Raw genomic sequence first — 16,030 nt, 5'->3', positions numbered from 1 at the left:
AAGTTTGGAGCAGAGACTGAAGGAATGGCTATTCAGAGCCTTCCCCACGTGGGTATACAGCCTATAGATATACAGCTACCAAAACTAGATAATATTGATGAATCCAAAAGTGCATGCTGACAGGAGCCTGACATAGCCATCTCCTGAGCATCTTAGCCAGAGCATGACAAATACAGAGGCTAATGCTAGCAACAAACTATTGATCTAGAACGGGGCCCCATTGGAGGAATTTGAGAAAGGATTGAAGAGCTGTGGGGCTTGCAACCTCATTAAAACAACAACACCAATAAACCAGAGCTCTCAGGGAATAAACCACCACCCAAAGAGTACACATGGACAGACCCATGAGTCCAGCTGCATATGTAGCAGAGAATTGCCTTGTTGTGCACCAATAAGAGGAGAAGCCCTTGGTCCTGCCCAGGGTGGATCCCCCAGTGTAGTGGAATGTCAGAACATGGAGGAGGGAAGAAGGAGTGACTGGGGATGAGGAGCACTCTTATAGAATAAGAGGGAGTAGGATGAGATAGGGAGCTTATGGATGGGAAACCAGGAAAGGTGATAACATTTTAAATGTAAATAAAATATATCCAATAGGAAAGAAACAAGTCTATCAATAAAATGAAATTCTGTCAGCCTGTGTCTTTTTATTTGGAAATTGAGTCCATTGACATTGAGGGATATCAATGAGCAATTGTTGTTAATCTCTGTTACTGTGTTGGTGGTGGTGGTGATGGTGGTGGTGGTGGTGGTCGTGTGTGTGTGTGTGTGTGTGTGTGTGTGTGTGTGTGTATGTGTGTGTGTGTGTGTGTGTGTGTGTGCATGACTGTTTTCCTTCTTAGGGTTTTGCCAGTGTCATATTATTTATTGTCTATACTTAATGTTCTTGGGATGGAGATGTGCTTCTAGTTCCTTCTGTAGGGGTAGATTTATGGATAGATATTATATAACTTTGAATTTATCTTGTACTTTCTTGTTTTCTCCATCTATAGTGATTGAAAACTTGGGTGACTATAATAGACTGCATTGGCATCTGTGGTCTCTTAAAGTCTACAGGACATCTGTTCATATGCTTTTGGCTTTTAGAGTCTCCATTGTGAACTTGGGTGTAATTCTGATAGGTCTGTCCTTATATGTTATTTGCTTTTGCCTTTGCAGCTTTTAACGTGTTTTACTTTTTCCCGTGCGTTTAAGATTTTGATTATTATGTAGCATTAGCACTATAATCTATTTGATGTTCTGTAAACTTCTTATTCCTTCATAGGTCTGCCTTCTGTAGGCTACAGAAAATTTATTTTATAATTGTCTTAATTAAATTATTATGTTTATTAATGCTCTAAAAGTCACCTCCCTTCTCAAACCCCAAGCTCCCCAAACCATCCATCCCCAGCCTCCAAGAGGGTACTTGCCCATCTTCCTCACCCACACCCCCACCAACATTCCTCTTTCTTGGGGCATCAAGATTCCACAGGAATAAGCACATACTTTCCTGTTTAAGACCACACAAGACTGTCCTCTGCCACACATCATCAGGGTTTCACGAACCAGTGCATGCATGCTCCTTGGCTTTTAGTTTAGTCTCCAGGAGCTCCAAGGGACCTGGGTTCACACTGTTTTGCTTCTTACGGGGTTGCAAACCCCTTTAGCTTCTTAAGCCCCTCCTATAACTCTTCCATATTGGTCCCTGAATTCAACCCAATGGTTGACTGAAAGTATCTGCATTTATTTCAGTCAGTTGCTGGTAGAGAGTGTCAAAGGACAGCAATGTCTGTCTCCTGTCTGCACAAACAATATGGCCTCACTAATAGTGTCAGGATTTGGTTTCTGCACATGGGATGAATCCAAAGCTACGTCAGTCACTAGGTGGTCTTTCTTTCTGTCTTTACTCCATTTTTGTCCCTGCAATACTTTTAGACAGGAACAATTCTGGGTTAATTTTTTTAAGATGGGTGGGTGGTCCCCCTGCCTCAACTGGTGACCATGCCTATCTACTGAGGTGGTATCTTCCAGTTCCTTATCCCCACTCTTGGGAATTTTGTCTCGTGTCATCCCCATTGAGTACTGGTAGCCTCTAGCATCCCAGGTCTCTGAGACTTTCTAGAGGTTCCCTCTGTCCACCAACTCCAAATACTGCATATTTCCATTTACTTTCTGACATCTGGGCATCCCTGCTCTCTCTCCCTATACCTGATCCTGCCCAGTTTGCTCCCTGCCCATTTCCTTCTTGCACACAGTTTCATCCCTCCCTCTGATTCCCATGATTATTTTGTTTCATTTCTAAATGGGTTTCAAATATTTATACTTGGGTCTTCTTTCCTGTTAAGCTTCCTACAGTTTATGAGTATTCTGAACATTTTGACTGATACCTTTTTATCAGTGGATAGATACCATTCATGTCCCTTTCAGTCTGGATTGCCTTACTTAGGAAAATATTTTCTAGTCCAATCCATTTACCTGTAAAATTCACAATTGTTTTTAATAACTGAATAGTATATTCCATTGTGAAATGAACCATATTTTCGATATCCATTCTTTGATTGAGGAACATCTGAGTTGTTTCCAGTTTCTGGCTGTTACAAATAAGGCTGCTATGAACATAGTTGAGCGCTGGTCCTTGTGATATGATGGAGCATCTTTTGGGTATATACCCAAAGAGCTATATCTTAGAGTGGTATAGCTTGGTCTTCTGGTAGACCTATTTCTAATTTTCTGAGAAACTGCAAGAATATTTTCTAAAGGTTGTACCAATTTGAAATCCCACTAGTAATGAAGGAGTGTTCTTTCTCTACATCCTCACCAGCATATACTGCCTCTTAAGATTTTTATCTTAGCCATTCTGATCAGTGTAATGTGGAATCTCTGGGTCATTTGAATTTGCATTTCCCTCATGATTAAGGATGTTGCACATTTCTTTTTTTATTGGGCATTTCTTTATTTACATTTCAAATGTTATCCTCTTTCTTGGTTTCCTCTCCAGGAAGCCCCCATCCCATCATCCCACCCCCTGCCTCTATGAGGGTATTCCCCCATCCATCCACTAACTCCCTGACATTCCCCTACACTGGGGCATTGAGCTTTCACAGGACCAAGGGCCTCTCCTCCCACTGATGCCTGACCAGGCCCATCCTCAGTGCTTCTTAGCCATTCGAGAGTCCCTTGTTGAGAATTCTCTGTTTAGTTCTGTATCCCATTTTTAGTGGGGTTATTTGTTTTTCTGAAGTCAAACTTTTTGAATTTTTGTGTATTTTGGATATTAGTCCTCTATCAGATATAGAGAACACCTCCCAACATGTAGGTTGCCATTTTGTCCTATTGACAATGTCCATTGCCTTACAGAAGCTTGTCAGTTTCATGAGGTCTTATTTGTCTATTGTTGATCTTAGAGCCTGAGCCATTGGTGTTTTGTTCAGGAAATTTTTCCCTGTGCCAATGTGTCCTAAGCTATTTCCCACTTTCTCTTCCATCAGATTCAGTATACCTGAATTTATGTTGAGGGTCTTGGTCCACTTGGACTTGAGCTTTGTAAAAGGAAATAAATATGGATTAATTTGCATTTCTTCTAAGGCATTTGAGCTGGGAGTCTTCTCCTTCTGTTTCTATTATTATTATGTTGGTCTTTTATGGTGTTCCTGAACCTTGAAAATTTTTGTCAGAGTTTTTTTTTTTAGATTGAAGTTTTCTTGACCAATGTATCTATTTATTCTATTGCATCTTCAATTCCTGAGAGTCTTTCTTCTGTTGGTGATTCTTATATCTATAGTTCTTAGGTTTTCACTTCTAGGATTCCCTTGGTTTGTGTTTTCTTTATGTGTCTATTTCCATTTTCAGGTTTTGAAGAATTGTATTTGTTTTCTTCAATTGTCTTATGTTTGTTTATTTTTGTTTTATTGTTTTGTTTTGCTTTCTTAGATTTCTTTAAGGGATTTATTCATTTCCACTTTAAGCATTCCATCATCTTTATAAATGTGACTTTCAGGTCATGTTCTTGTGTTTCAGCTGTGTAGGGATATTCAGGACTTGCTGTAGTTTGTTAGCTAAGCTCCTGTGGTGGCATATTGCCCTGGCTGTTGTTGACTATATTCTTATACAGATGTCTACATTTCTGGGTTTGGGGTAATTCTAGGTCTAGGTGATGATTTCTAAGTCTGTCTTTCTTGGATGGATACTTTGTTTTCTCTCTCGTCTTCTGGATGAAGTGGTCTGTAGTTGAGTAAAGTGTTTCTTCCTGAGTTAACGGTTTGATTTCTGATGGTTGGTGTGGCCTCTGGTTGAGCAGAGTTTTTCTGCCTGAGTTGGGTGCTGGAGTTTTGGTAGCCAGCATGCCCCCTGGTTTAACCCCTGTATTTCTCGGTGCTGGTGTGTCTCTTTAGTTGATCAAGAGGCTTCAATCAGACGTGTGTACTGGATAGAGTGTCAAGAAGAAGAAAGGATGTTGGGGTTAGGCTGGGAGGGTTCTTAGGGAATGTTGATGATCCTTGAAGGCTTGTTACCTCATGACTTGGATGTTGTGGCTTCTGTTTGGGCAGTGATCTTCCACCAGAAGTGTAGGCCATGGTCTTCATGCAGGGCCTCTTTCTCTCTGCCTCAATGGCACTTGAGACCATGAATATATGTTTCTGCCACACCTATAGATTAAGTATATATTGACAAGGATGGGTTTTCCTAATGACAGATCTAATGGAACATGCACATACTTAGTTCATATTTAGTTCTTACCCATTATTTGCAGTAAAGAACGCTAAGCTGAATGGATAGCATTTGTATGATTATCTTTGATGTAAAGCAATGTTTCTGATTTTCTAAACATTGTATATATTCATTATATTGTGTGAATTATATTGATTACATCAACATAATCATATTATGTAACATACATTATGCTGTAGGAACAGAATAATTCCATTCAAGTGAATTCTGCCTCTGTTGTAATGGGGGATCCACTGGTTACAAACAAGATTCCACAGTAAACAATCATGCTGGAGAAAGAATGGATTCATAAATTGATATTATAATTCAGATAGTACAGGACTAAAATGATTAAGCTATGTTTACTATAGTTTTTGCTTGGAAGCCTTTTCATAAATCATAATTCAGAGAAAGAAAGAACAGGGAGGGGAAAAAGAACCTCGTGAGAGGAGAAATTGAATAATTGTATGTGGAGCTAGCAGATAAAACAGCTATTTCCTGGATATACTGTGAAACCACAGTACATTTCTCTTATAGGAGACAACTACAGTAATTAACATATTGTGGTTATTGGCAGAGGGATAGATGAAATAGCTCAAAGTAATAGACTAGAAAATCCAGAGATGGACTTACAAATATACTGCCAATTTTAATCTTAAACAGTAACATCATAAACATGGCCAATTAATTTTAATTTTAACTAGGGGAATGAACAAAATCAGTGGGGAGAAAAATTTTCCTCAATAAAAGCTTCCCCAATCAGATGATATGAAGAAAAAAAATTAAATTCCTTACTGATAGAAACAAACAATCAAATAAAATATCTAGAGAAAAATATTTAACCTACATAGGAAAATTAAGCAAAGATTTCTTTTTGACAGAGCTTCATTGTCTCTAATATGGGTTTAATTTTAACCCCTCTAATTCTCAGAACTTCATGCTGATAGTAAATCTCCAGTTCTCCAAATGTGTGTGTGTTTGGAAACTGGGTATCTTAATTATCACTAAAATCCAAATCCAAAAGTTACACACACACACACACACACACACACACACACACACACACACACACACACACACTGAGGGGGAGAGAGAGAGAGAGAGAGAGAGAGAGAGAGAGAGAGAGACAGAAGAGAGAGACACAGAGAGAAAGAGAACACTGCCTATTTCAAGGAATGACAAGTACATGTTAGACATCAAAAATTACAATGCAATACAGCAATAATAGAAAAATTTGAACATTACATTGCAGCTTTCCATGAAATTCATTGCATATATAACTTGTAACCCAGTGACTTTACCTCTAGATATTTAAAAAACACATGTGCACAAGAAGAAATAACACTATAAAAGTTATAGCAGTTTTGAAACATTAATGTACCTTCCATGGGAGGATGGATATGCTACATTATTCTAGTTTGTCTTCTGTTGTTGGTTGTATTGTAATTCTAAATACAGGTTCCCAAAGCCTGGATGCTCCCAGGGCTTAGAGAGTCTTCACATACCCAAGTGACATACTCAAGTGATGCCTACAGCCAATAAATAGCTGGGCAGAAGAGAAATAGGCACACTTCTTGGGTTCCTGGGCTAGGGGTCTCAGGATACCATGAGAAGAGGGAAAAAGATGAAGAGAGGAGTAAGCCTCCATGGGATAGGTGAGTCACAAAAATATGTCCATGAGAACTAGCCAGTTGGAGTTAAGAGCTGCCCAGATGGACTACAGCAAATAAAAAAGTGAAGTTATTGGCAGAGAAATAGACATAATAGCATAGAGGGTAGATATCCCTCCAGCTCTCATGGTGATTAAGGCTTATTATAAATATAAAGGCTGTCTTTTATTTGGGAATTGAATGGCCAAAGGCCAGGTAGAAACCCGAATCAAAGTTAAATAATTTTGACCACATCCTATTTATGAGAAATGCTAGTTTTCATGTAAATGATCAATGAAACAGAGTATTATTGGTGCAGGATCTGGAGTTCAGTTTTTTTATTTTTCCTACACATATATGATGAGAATTTATAGAGTTATATGATCTGAAGCATACTGAATAAAATATAAGTTTTAAAATCGAGTTTTGTAGCAAACCAGTGTTCCAGGATCACGGAGGACTTCAGCAGGCAGGTGTTTGTAAAGGGTCATTTAGATTTGATAAGGCACAGACACCTGTTCCTACTTAAACCACTTAAAATGATATAAGAAGGTGAATTCAGCCTTCTTCCATGAACTTTTTAATGACTGTCAGGTGGTTAAAAGACAACTGCATGAATTTTATCCAGAGAAAGAAATTTGCACTAGACTAATTTTTTTCCATTTATGGAAGTTTTGTGTATGAAATTGTTTACATATTTTTCCATATCTCTGTGGTAGAAAATATCATTACTAACATGCTTTGATGGCTTAAAATTTACATTTACCTTCTTGTTATTATTTTTATCAAACTTACATGCTTATGGAATTTATGAGTTAAATACTGTCCCGAGTGACTTCACTGAGTCTATGCTTTAGCTGCATTCCTTATTTCAAATTCTGTTAGATTTTATGGTAGAAATAAGAAATCCCATATTAAAATTCATTGTTTTCTTCTTGTATTTTGTGTTGGAGGTAGCACTAATACCAAAAAGTTATGAAATGGGACATAAAATGACAAAGTTCAAAATGTTTATCTAATCTCAGGGATAAGAAAGAGAAAGGTCTTAGATCAGAGGCTGACTTTTTATTTCCAATGCATGAGTTTATTCTTTATATTGTGCTGCTATGTTGCCTCCAGTTCAAAAATAAACAACACTTGTACACAAAACAACGCTTTTATTTTTATATCATATTCTTGACTTATATTAAGGATCTGACGTTAGATTTTATAAGATACATATATTCCCTTATTTGAATTTTTTGGAATGAGTGTCGGAGGAATTCTCATAAAGTCAGTCTAAACAATAGGAACAATAACATAAAGAGTTCAAAGACAATTTTTTATTTTTATTTTTAAAATTAAAGCCTCAAAGGCCCGTGCCACAATGAATCTTATACTAGTTATCTAAATATCCATGGGAGCTGGTATGTGATTTTCATTGGAGAATACAAGTTATATCAAGAGATGTTATAGGCATATCAAGAGAGGACTCATATGAAAAAAAAAACTAAACTCACATAGACAAGAAAAATATTATTTCTTGTGGTCAGTCACCTGAGGTTGTCACAAAGACACAAGCTGTCAGTCACAAGTTGTATCTTTTGTTGTTTCCTAGGACTTTTTTTTTTTTATTAACTTGAGTATTTCTTATATACATTTCGAGTGTTATTCCCTTTCCCGGTTTCCGGGCAAACATCCCCCTCCCCCCTCCCCTTCCTTATGGGTGTTCCCCTCCCAACCCTCCCCCCATTGCCGCCCTCCCCCCATAGACTAGTTCACTGGGGGTTCAGTCTTAGCAGGACCCAGGGCTTCCCCTTCCACTGGTGCTCTTACTAGGATATTCATTGCTACCTATGAGGTCAGAGTCCAGGGTCAGTCCATGTATAGTCTTTAGGTAGTGGCTTAGTCCCTGGAAGCTCTGGTTGCTTGGCATTGTTGTACATATGGGGTCTCGAGCCCCTTCAAGCTCTTCCAGTTCTTTCTCTGATTCCTTCAACGGGGGTCCTATTCTCAGTTCAGTGGTTTGCTGCTGGTATTCGCCTCTGTATTTGCTGTATTGTGGTTGTGTCTCTCAGGAGCGATCTACATCCGGCTCCTGTCGGTCTGCACTTCTTTGCTTCATCCATCTTGTCTAATTGGGTGGCTGTATATGTATGGGCCACATGTGGGGCAGACTCTGAATGGGTGTTCCTTCAGTCTCTGTTTTAATCTTTGCCTCTCTCTTCCCTGCCAAGGGTATTCTTGTTCCCCTTTTAAAGAAGGAGTGAACCATTCACATTTTGATCATCTGTCTTGAGTTTCATTTGTTCTAGGCATTTAGGGTAATTCAAGCATTTGGGCTAATAGCCACTTATCAGTGAGTGCATACCATGTATGTCTTTCTGTGTTTGGGTTAGCTCACTCAGGATGATATTTTCCAGTTCCAGCCATTTGCCTACGAATTTCATAAAGTCGTTGTTTTTGATAGCTGAGTAATATTCCATTGTGTAGATGTACCACATTTTCTGTATCCATTCCTCTGTTGAAGGGCATCTGTGTTCTTTCCAGCTTCTGGCTATTATAAATAAGGCTGCAATGAACATAGTGGAGCACGTGTCTCTTTTATATGTTGAGGCATCTTTTGGGTATATGCCCAAGAGAGGTATAGCTGGATCCTCAGGCAGTTCAATGTCCAATTTTCTGAGGATCCTCCCCCTAGGACTTCTAATAACACGGTTAGTTGTATCCTTTCATAACTAATAAGAAAGTGGAGCTAGAGGCATATATACACTTTCATGGACATACAATCTTCAAGCTTCTCAGATGCTCTGTATTAATGATACCTTCAAAGTCCATCATCTCTGAGTAAGATGCTTTTATTAAAGATTATACGACATCATCACCTTAAGGAGAATACAAGATAGTTTGTTGTGGAACTAATTGTGAAGGACTGTGATCGAAATCTAGCTTTTGGTTTCTCCAACTTCTTTGTGCCAATACCAAATCACCTTCAAAAATTTGTGCAGTAACAGATCAATAAATAAATAAATAAATAAATAAATAAATAAATAAAAGCAATAAATCAAGGCACCTTTAAATACATTCATGGAATCATGAAGCTGTGGTTATAGTATAGCAGAGGAAACTTAGCTACCTTCAGGTGTTATCTGATGATTCTTATTCTTTTTGTTTGTGGTATATATTCCAAAAGTTTTGTTGTTGTTGTTGTTGTTGTTGTTGTTGTTGTTAGAATGTTATGTTGAATACTGGGTTGAGCAAAGAATGTTTATTTAGTGGGTTAAAGGTAGCTCAAGATACATAGTAACTAGGCTCCTGACCTGTGACAACCTTTACAGACACCAAAGTTTTTATTGAGCAGTCACTTTCCACAAACATACTTGGTTTCCAGAAGTTTTCATCCCCAAATACATGATATTTTTCATTTTTCAGAAACCCTTTTAACATAATGTCCCACAAACTTGATGTTATCTGATGATTCAAACCCTTGATGCTATATAAATTGCACACATACATAGTTCCAATGTAATTTTCTGGCAATATATTCCCAGTCACTGTCTGGAGAAGACCAGAAAATTAAATCAAATCTGACCCAGAACAGCCTAGATGTATTGAGGATATAGCTACTTGGGTAAATAAAATTGTCGTCTTGATCCACTCTTTCTTGAAAGATGAAGTCCAGAAAATTAATGTGTTGATGAGAACTCAGGATAACATTTGTAAGAAAATCTTTTATCTATTGCATTTAAATCTTCAGGGAAAAAAATTCTCAGCCACAGCTTGAACCTTGTCATTTACTTGATCTCAGTCCTAAATGTGTTACTGTTAGAACGAGCCTTTAGTTCTAAGTTTTGTCATGACTTGCAAAAATTGATATTATTTCAGTGTGAATTTAAGCTCTGGTTACCCCTTCTATATTAATACAAATAAGTAAAAATTAAAGGACAAGTAAAATGACCACACTTCTCAGAATGTCCGTGCGTGTAATCTGAGACAAGCCATCAAAATTCCAGTGAACATCTTTTAAATCTCATACTTTGGTCATGCTGAAGTACTGAGATAGTTGGCTTTACAATTCTGTTCATCCACACCCAAAGCTATGTCAAATATAAAGACAGGCACACATACATGTTCTCACGTGCACATACAAAGAGAGAGGGAGAGAGAAAGAGAGAGAGACAGACAGAGAGAGAGAGAGACAGAGAGAGAGACAGAGAGAGAGACAGAGAGAGAGAGACAGAGAGAGACAAAAAAACAGGCAGAGACAGAGAGATAAAGATGGAAAAGAGAAACACATGGTCACCAAACATATATCACTCAAAGGGTAAGTGTTTAAAATCAGTGCTCTACAAAAGCTTAAAGCCATGCAATCTCACACTTCCTGTCGGCTGTTCCAATAGAAGTCCAAGGGAAGGATATTCATCTTCCTCTGTGAGACGTACCTGGAGCTACACTAACACAGCTCATTTGTGTTTGGTAGATACTTGTTTGTACCTGAAGACACTGTAGAAATTGCTTCAAGCTTGGTATTCAAAAGCTTCCCCTTGTCTTCCAGGTTATTAAAAGTCTATTTTTGTTTTCTGCCCAGGTCTGTCCTGACTACCTAGCACACCCTCTTTGAATACTTTTGTTCCTTTCCATTTACATTGAAATGGGCTTGCTTCATGTCCCAAATCCCTTATGGTCCCTCTGTGTGCAGTCAATTACATTGGAAAAGCTAATTTGTGCTACGTTTTTAATGGTCCGTTTTACTGCTCTTCTGAGAAATCATATTTATCTACAATTCCAACCCTGAGTAAAATGGTCAGCCTGAAAAGGGCCTCAGTGCCAGTTGAGGATAAGACTAATGAAAGTTTTTCACAAAATGAGACACAGAACTTACCCTGGTACTTCTCCCCAAGTGACACAGAGAAGAGGAATTCCAAGGAAGGGGCAAGTTGATATGCTTTTTGGCTGATGGATCACCAGCAATAGCAATGACTTAGAGAATTTGCATTACAGTAACTTACTATCTTTTTAAAAGTAATTATTGCTCTCCTTGGATATCCTCTCTTCATACTCCAATTTTTTTGAAAATTGTAATTTCATTTTCAATACAATATATGTGATTATACCCTTTCCTTTCCCAACATCCTCATAGATCTTCTTTAGCCAACCGACTTCATCCTCCCTCTCTCCCTCTCCCCTCTCTCATCTCCCCTCTCCCCTCCTCCCATTTTTCTCTCTCTCTCTGAAAAATTAGACAAAACCAAACCAACAACCAAAGAACTAAAGTTAAAACCAAGTAAAACAAAATTAAAAACAAAAGAATAAAAAAACCCACAAAGCAATAAAACAAAAGATATCAAAACAACACACAAAACATACACAACGAAAACACAGTCTTTGTTCTGTATTGGTTAACTACTCCTGCACAGGAGACCTGCTCTAAAGTCTGGTTGATATATTGAGTGTCACTCCATTGAAGAAAATTAGTTTTCCATTTCCAAGCAGTTATCAATCATAAGTAGTTTCTTGGTTGTATTGGAATTTTGTGTCTACTTCTCCTTCTCTTTTTAATTTTATTTTTCTGGATATTTCATGTATTTACATTTCAAATGTTATCCCCTTTCCCCCCTGTCCTATACACTTTCCCCCTCTCCCTGCATCTATGAGGATGCTCCCACTCCCACCTAATTCCCCTCTTCTTTTCAACTTAAATGTGTTTTCTTTGCTTCCCACAAATAAATCTTTATTTCATTCATGAAAGTAGCAAATCATCCACATTCACCTTCCTCGCCCAGTAATTCAAAAGGAAAAACTCAAAAAGATTAGGAAAGAAAAATGTAGAAGATGACATCCCCTAAATCTTTAAAAAATATGTTTAAAGTTGAAAATGTTTTAAGTTTGTAATTCCTAGTAGGAAAACATTATCTGAATGAACACTCTAAGGGCAAACCACTGTAAAATGCCTCAGCAGCATTTGATGCAGAGGGTAGGGATTGTCTTGGAAGTGCCCCAGCTCTCCGGTGAGGTCAGAGGTGCCCTGGATTGTATTATTGGAACATCCAGTAAGTGAGCTAAGCTGTTCTTCATTCAGTAAGGGCTTTGACATTATAATTGACCTCCAAACTTGTCTGGCAATTTACTGATGAGTTTCATAACCTTTGGGTTGCTCTGATATTTTGACATATTTGATGGGTTCTGGGCCACATCCTGGAAAGCCACCATGACTTCTGGATCCTCCGAGAACCTCTGGATCACTGGAGGATTTCATTGAGTCCAGGCATTCCTGCCATTCCTGGCATGGCCCCTCCCATTCCAGGCATTCCTCCAGGAAATCCACCTGGAAAGGAGCCACACTGAAACCCAGATTGTCTTCTAGCTTGTTCTTCACCTTGGGCTTTTTCATGGTCCTCTCGAGCCTTCTTCACCCTTTCTATTCATTCTTTTATCTCTCGCTCTTCATGTTTTCGCTCATACTTTCTCCGATGATCAGCAACTGTTTGAGCCTGAGGCTGGACTTCTTTCAGCATTGCACAGACATCTTCGTCATAATCCAGTTTACAGGTAAGGGCAAGACCGTGAGCTGCTTCTAGCCAGGGACCTAGGAGACTGTGCTTTCCCTCGCCATTCGTATGACTGAACTGAATCAGGGTTTATTTCAATAGCTCTGTCAGAGTCTCGGATGGCAGCATTTGGCTTCTGTAATTTGACGAAGACACTGGCTCTCTTGGCACACAGAGTGGCCAAGCGAGGGTTTAGCTTGATGGCATCTGTGAACAAGTCAATGGCTTTCTGAAGCTCACCGTCATTTAGAGTGTCGATGGCAGCCCCCTTCTTTTCATTTGCTTCATTCATCATCTCCTCGGTTATCTCTGCATTTTTATCTCCCATTTCCTGAGGGGCATCAGTGTCTTGTTCAGTTACAACTTCCTTGTCAACTTCTAGATCGCTCTCCTCACTTGATGACTCCTCTGTCTTATGTTTTCCTCTGTCACTTTGTTTCTTTTTCTTCTTTAGTATTTTCTTCTGACTTAGCTCTATGAGTAGCAGGTGGTACTTTACCCACCCATCTCCACCACGCTCTCCACCCACTCCCTCAGTGTGCAGGACTCTCGGGCCCTGCCTACACATCTTCAGGAAGGCCAGAAGCTCGCACACTTTGTGGGGATCCATAGTGGAGAGGCTGGAAGCTTCAGGCGGTGGGCAGCTGTGGAGGCCTGATGCCAGGCTCAGGAGCAGCTCAACGTGGCCAAGTAGAAGGGGCCCTGATTCCCTTCTTAAAGCTGAGCTTTTGTGTGACCTGAATCTGTTCTGGTCCTTTGCATTCTGTCGCAGTCTCTGTGAGTTTATATAGTTATCAGTACTTTCCTGTTTGGAGGACACTATTTTCTTGGCATTATCTATTATTTCTGGCTTTTGAAACCTTTCTACCTTCTCTTCAACATAGATACCTGGGCTTTGAGGAGAAAAACTGATAAAAACATGCCATTTAGTAATGTATGCTCTGATATCCTCTCACTTTCTGCATTGTTGTCTAGTGTGACTCTCTGTGTAAATTCTCATCTACCCTGAGAATAAGCTTCTCTTCTGAGTATTGAATCACACTCTGATCTGAGTCCTGGTCTAGGGTGGCATCTCTGGGTATCTTATGTGAAATTGGTTGAATGGGGTGGCAGAATCACAAAGGCATGGAAATGGGATAGAAGGAAAGCTTGAAAGGGCAGAGGGGAACAAAAAGACCCTATGTGGTGGAGATTGGCTCATTCTCCTGTTTCAATATGCACAGTGAATTCTTTAGCCATATGTGTCACTTCTTAAATTATTTCTTCTCCTTAATTCCTCCCTTCTTTTTCTTGTGACATTGTATCCATTGTCCAAACTTTAGTTGTCATATTATTTCTCTGTGTTGCTCAATTCTTAGCTTGAGACAAGTCAGTGTTATCTGGCAAGAGAGAAAGTCTGTTGAGAATTTGCCTCCACTAGTCTGGTGGCAAGGCAAATCTGTGGGGAATTGACTTGATTAGTTAATGTGAAAGAGCCTAGTCCAATCCATGTAATGCCAGTGGGCAGGGTTACATAAGAAGCAAACTGAGCAAGTCATGGTAAGCAAGGCAGGAAGAACTTTCCTCCATAGCTTCTGTTTCAGTTCCTGGCTTGAGGTTCCTGCTTGAGTTTCTGCCATTATTTGCCTAAGTAATAGAATGTGATGTGGAAATATAAGCCACATAAACTATTTCTTCCTCAAGTTTCTTTTAGCCATTATATTTACTACAATAATAGAAAACAGAGATTCCCCTTTCTTTATGACCCAACATTCATGAGATAATGTATTAAATTTTCTTGTTATTTCTTCTGCATTGTAAATATAACAGTTATTTCATTATAAGAATAACATGCTTGCTTTTTATCATGTGCGCACGTGCATGCATGAGTGTCTGTGTGTGTGTGTGTGTGTGTGTGTGTGTGTGTGTGTGTGTGTGTGGTTAAATGTGGGAGCATACACTGCTTGCTGTTTATAGCATGGCCCAGGTGTTGAGGTCATAGGACAAACTCCCGTGTTGCTCTTTGTTTTCTGCCAGGTCTACAGACTATGGATCACTGGGATGTTGGCTTCTAGTGATCCTACCACCTATCTCTCTGTAGAAAAGCTGTGATTATAGACACTTACATCCATTTGAATTCTTACATGGTTTCTGTGTATTTAAAATCAGGTTCTACAAACACCTTACCCCCTTATCCATTGCATTGACATGGATTATTGTCCTTATTCTAAGACAATGACGATATTCACCAACTATTCAATGTTCAATACAATAACCTTTCTCAAGGCTTGATATCTGAACCATAAGCCACTGAAGCAAATAGATGAATGAACATAAGAATGTTGAGGTTTTGTCTTTTGATGTTATTGTAATATTAGTGCAGGGCCTCAAGATCTGGATCCTGCACTTCTGGGAGCCGGCCCCCAGTTAATTCTGATTGGTAAATAAAGATGTCAATAGCCAATAGCTGGGGAAAAGAGAGATATGTGCGATTTAGGTTTCCTGGACTTGGGACCATTAGGGAGTGGAGGAGAAGGAGGAAGAGGAAGAAGAGGAGGGGCGAGACAGAAGCTGCCATGGGAGGCTAAGAGTGTGTAGGATAGAGAAAAGAGCTGCCATATGGTAGAGAAACAAGGAGAGCACCATAGGCTCTGAGCCAAAAAGATGTGACCTACAGGGGTAGCTAATTGGAATTAAGAGCAGCCAGGATGGAACATAAAATGAGTCAGTAGTAACTTGGAGTTACTGGTGGGAGGTGGATTCTAACAGCATGGCGAGTAGGCAGTGGCCCAACTTTTTGTGCTGCTTAAGGCATATTAAATTATAAAGGCTGCGTGTGTGTCTTTCATACAGGAACATTAATGGTCAGAAAACAACCCACTGAAATGTAAATGCAAGAGGAATATGTGAACTGTCCCTGGTAGGAGGCATTTGAAACAACATCTAGAAATTACTGAGCTGAATTCTATAATTTCATGATGATAACTCTGTTCTGTGTCTCTTTCTTAAACAGATTCTTTCCTGCAAGTTACAGCTAGAGAAAAAAGAACTGGGATTACACAAACTATGCTGGGGGTAAGAATTTAAAGGAAACAGAAACTTTAAGATCTAGTTGCTATCCAGTAATATATGAATTTCAGGCACTAATAAAGGTGAACAGTATTAGCTTGAAAGTTTTCCGGCCACGGAAAT

General features: G+C 39.1%; 1 pseudogene; it reads right to left on the bottom strand.

Annotated features, from left to right (window-relative positions):
- Positions 1–12,229: 12,229 nt before the first annotated feature.
- On the bottom strand, positions 12,230–13,469 carry St13-ps9 (ST13, Hsp70 interacting protein, pseudogene 9; annotated as a pseudogene).
- Between the last annotated feature and the right edge of the window lie 2,561 nt (positions 13,470–16,030).

The sequence above is a fragment of the Rattus norvegicus genome, chromosome 4, assembly GCF_036323735.1.
Source record: "Rattus norvegicus strain BN/NHsdMcwi chromosome 4, GRCr8, whole genome shotgun sequence".
Lineage (NCBI taxonomy): Eukaryota > Metazoa > Chordata > Mammalia > Rodentia > Muridae > Rattus > Rattus norvegicus.
Note: the sequence above shows the minus strand (reverse complement) of the source record. Positions and strands in the feature narration are given on the sequence as shown.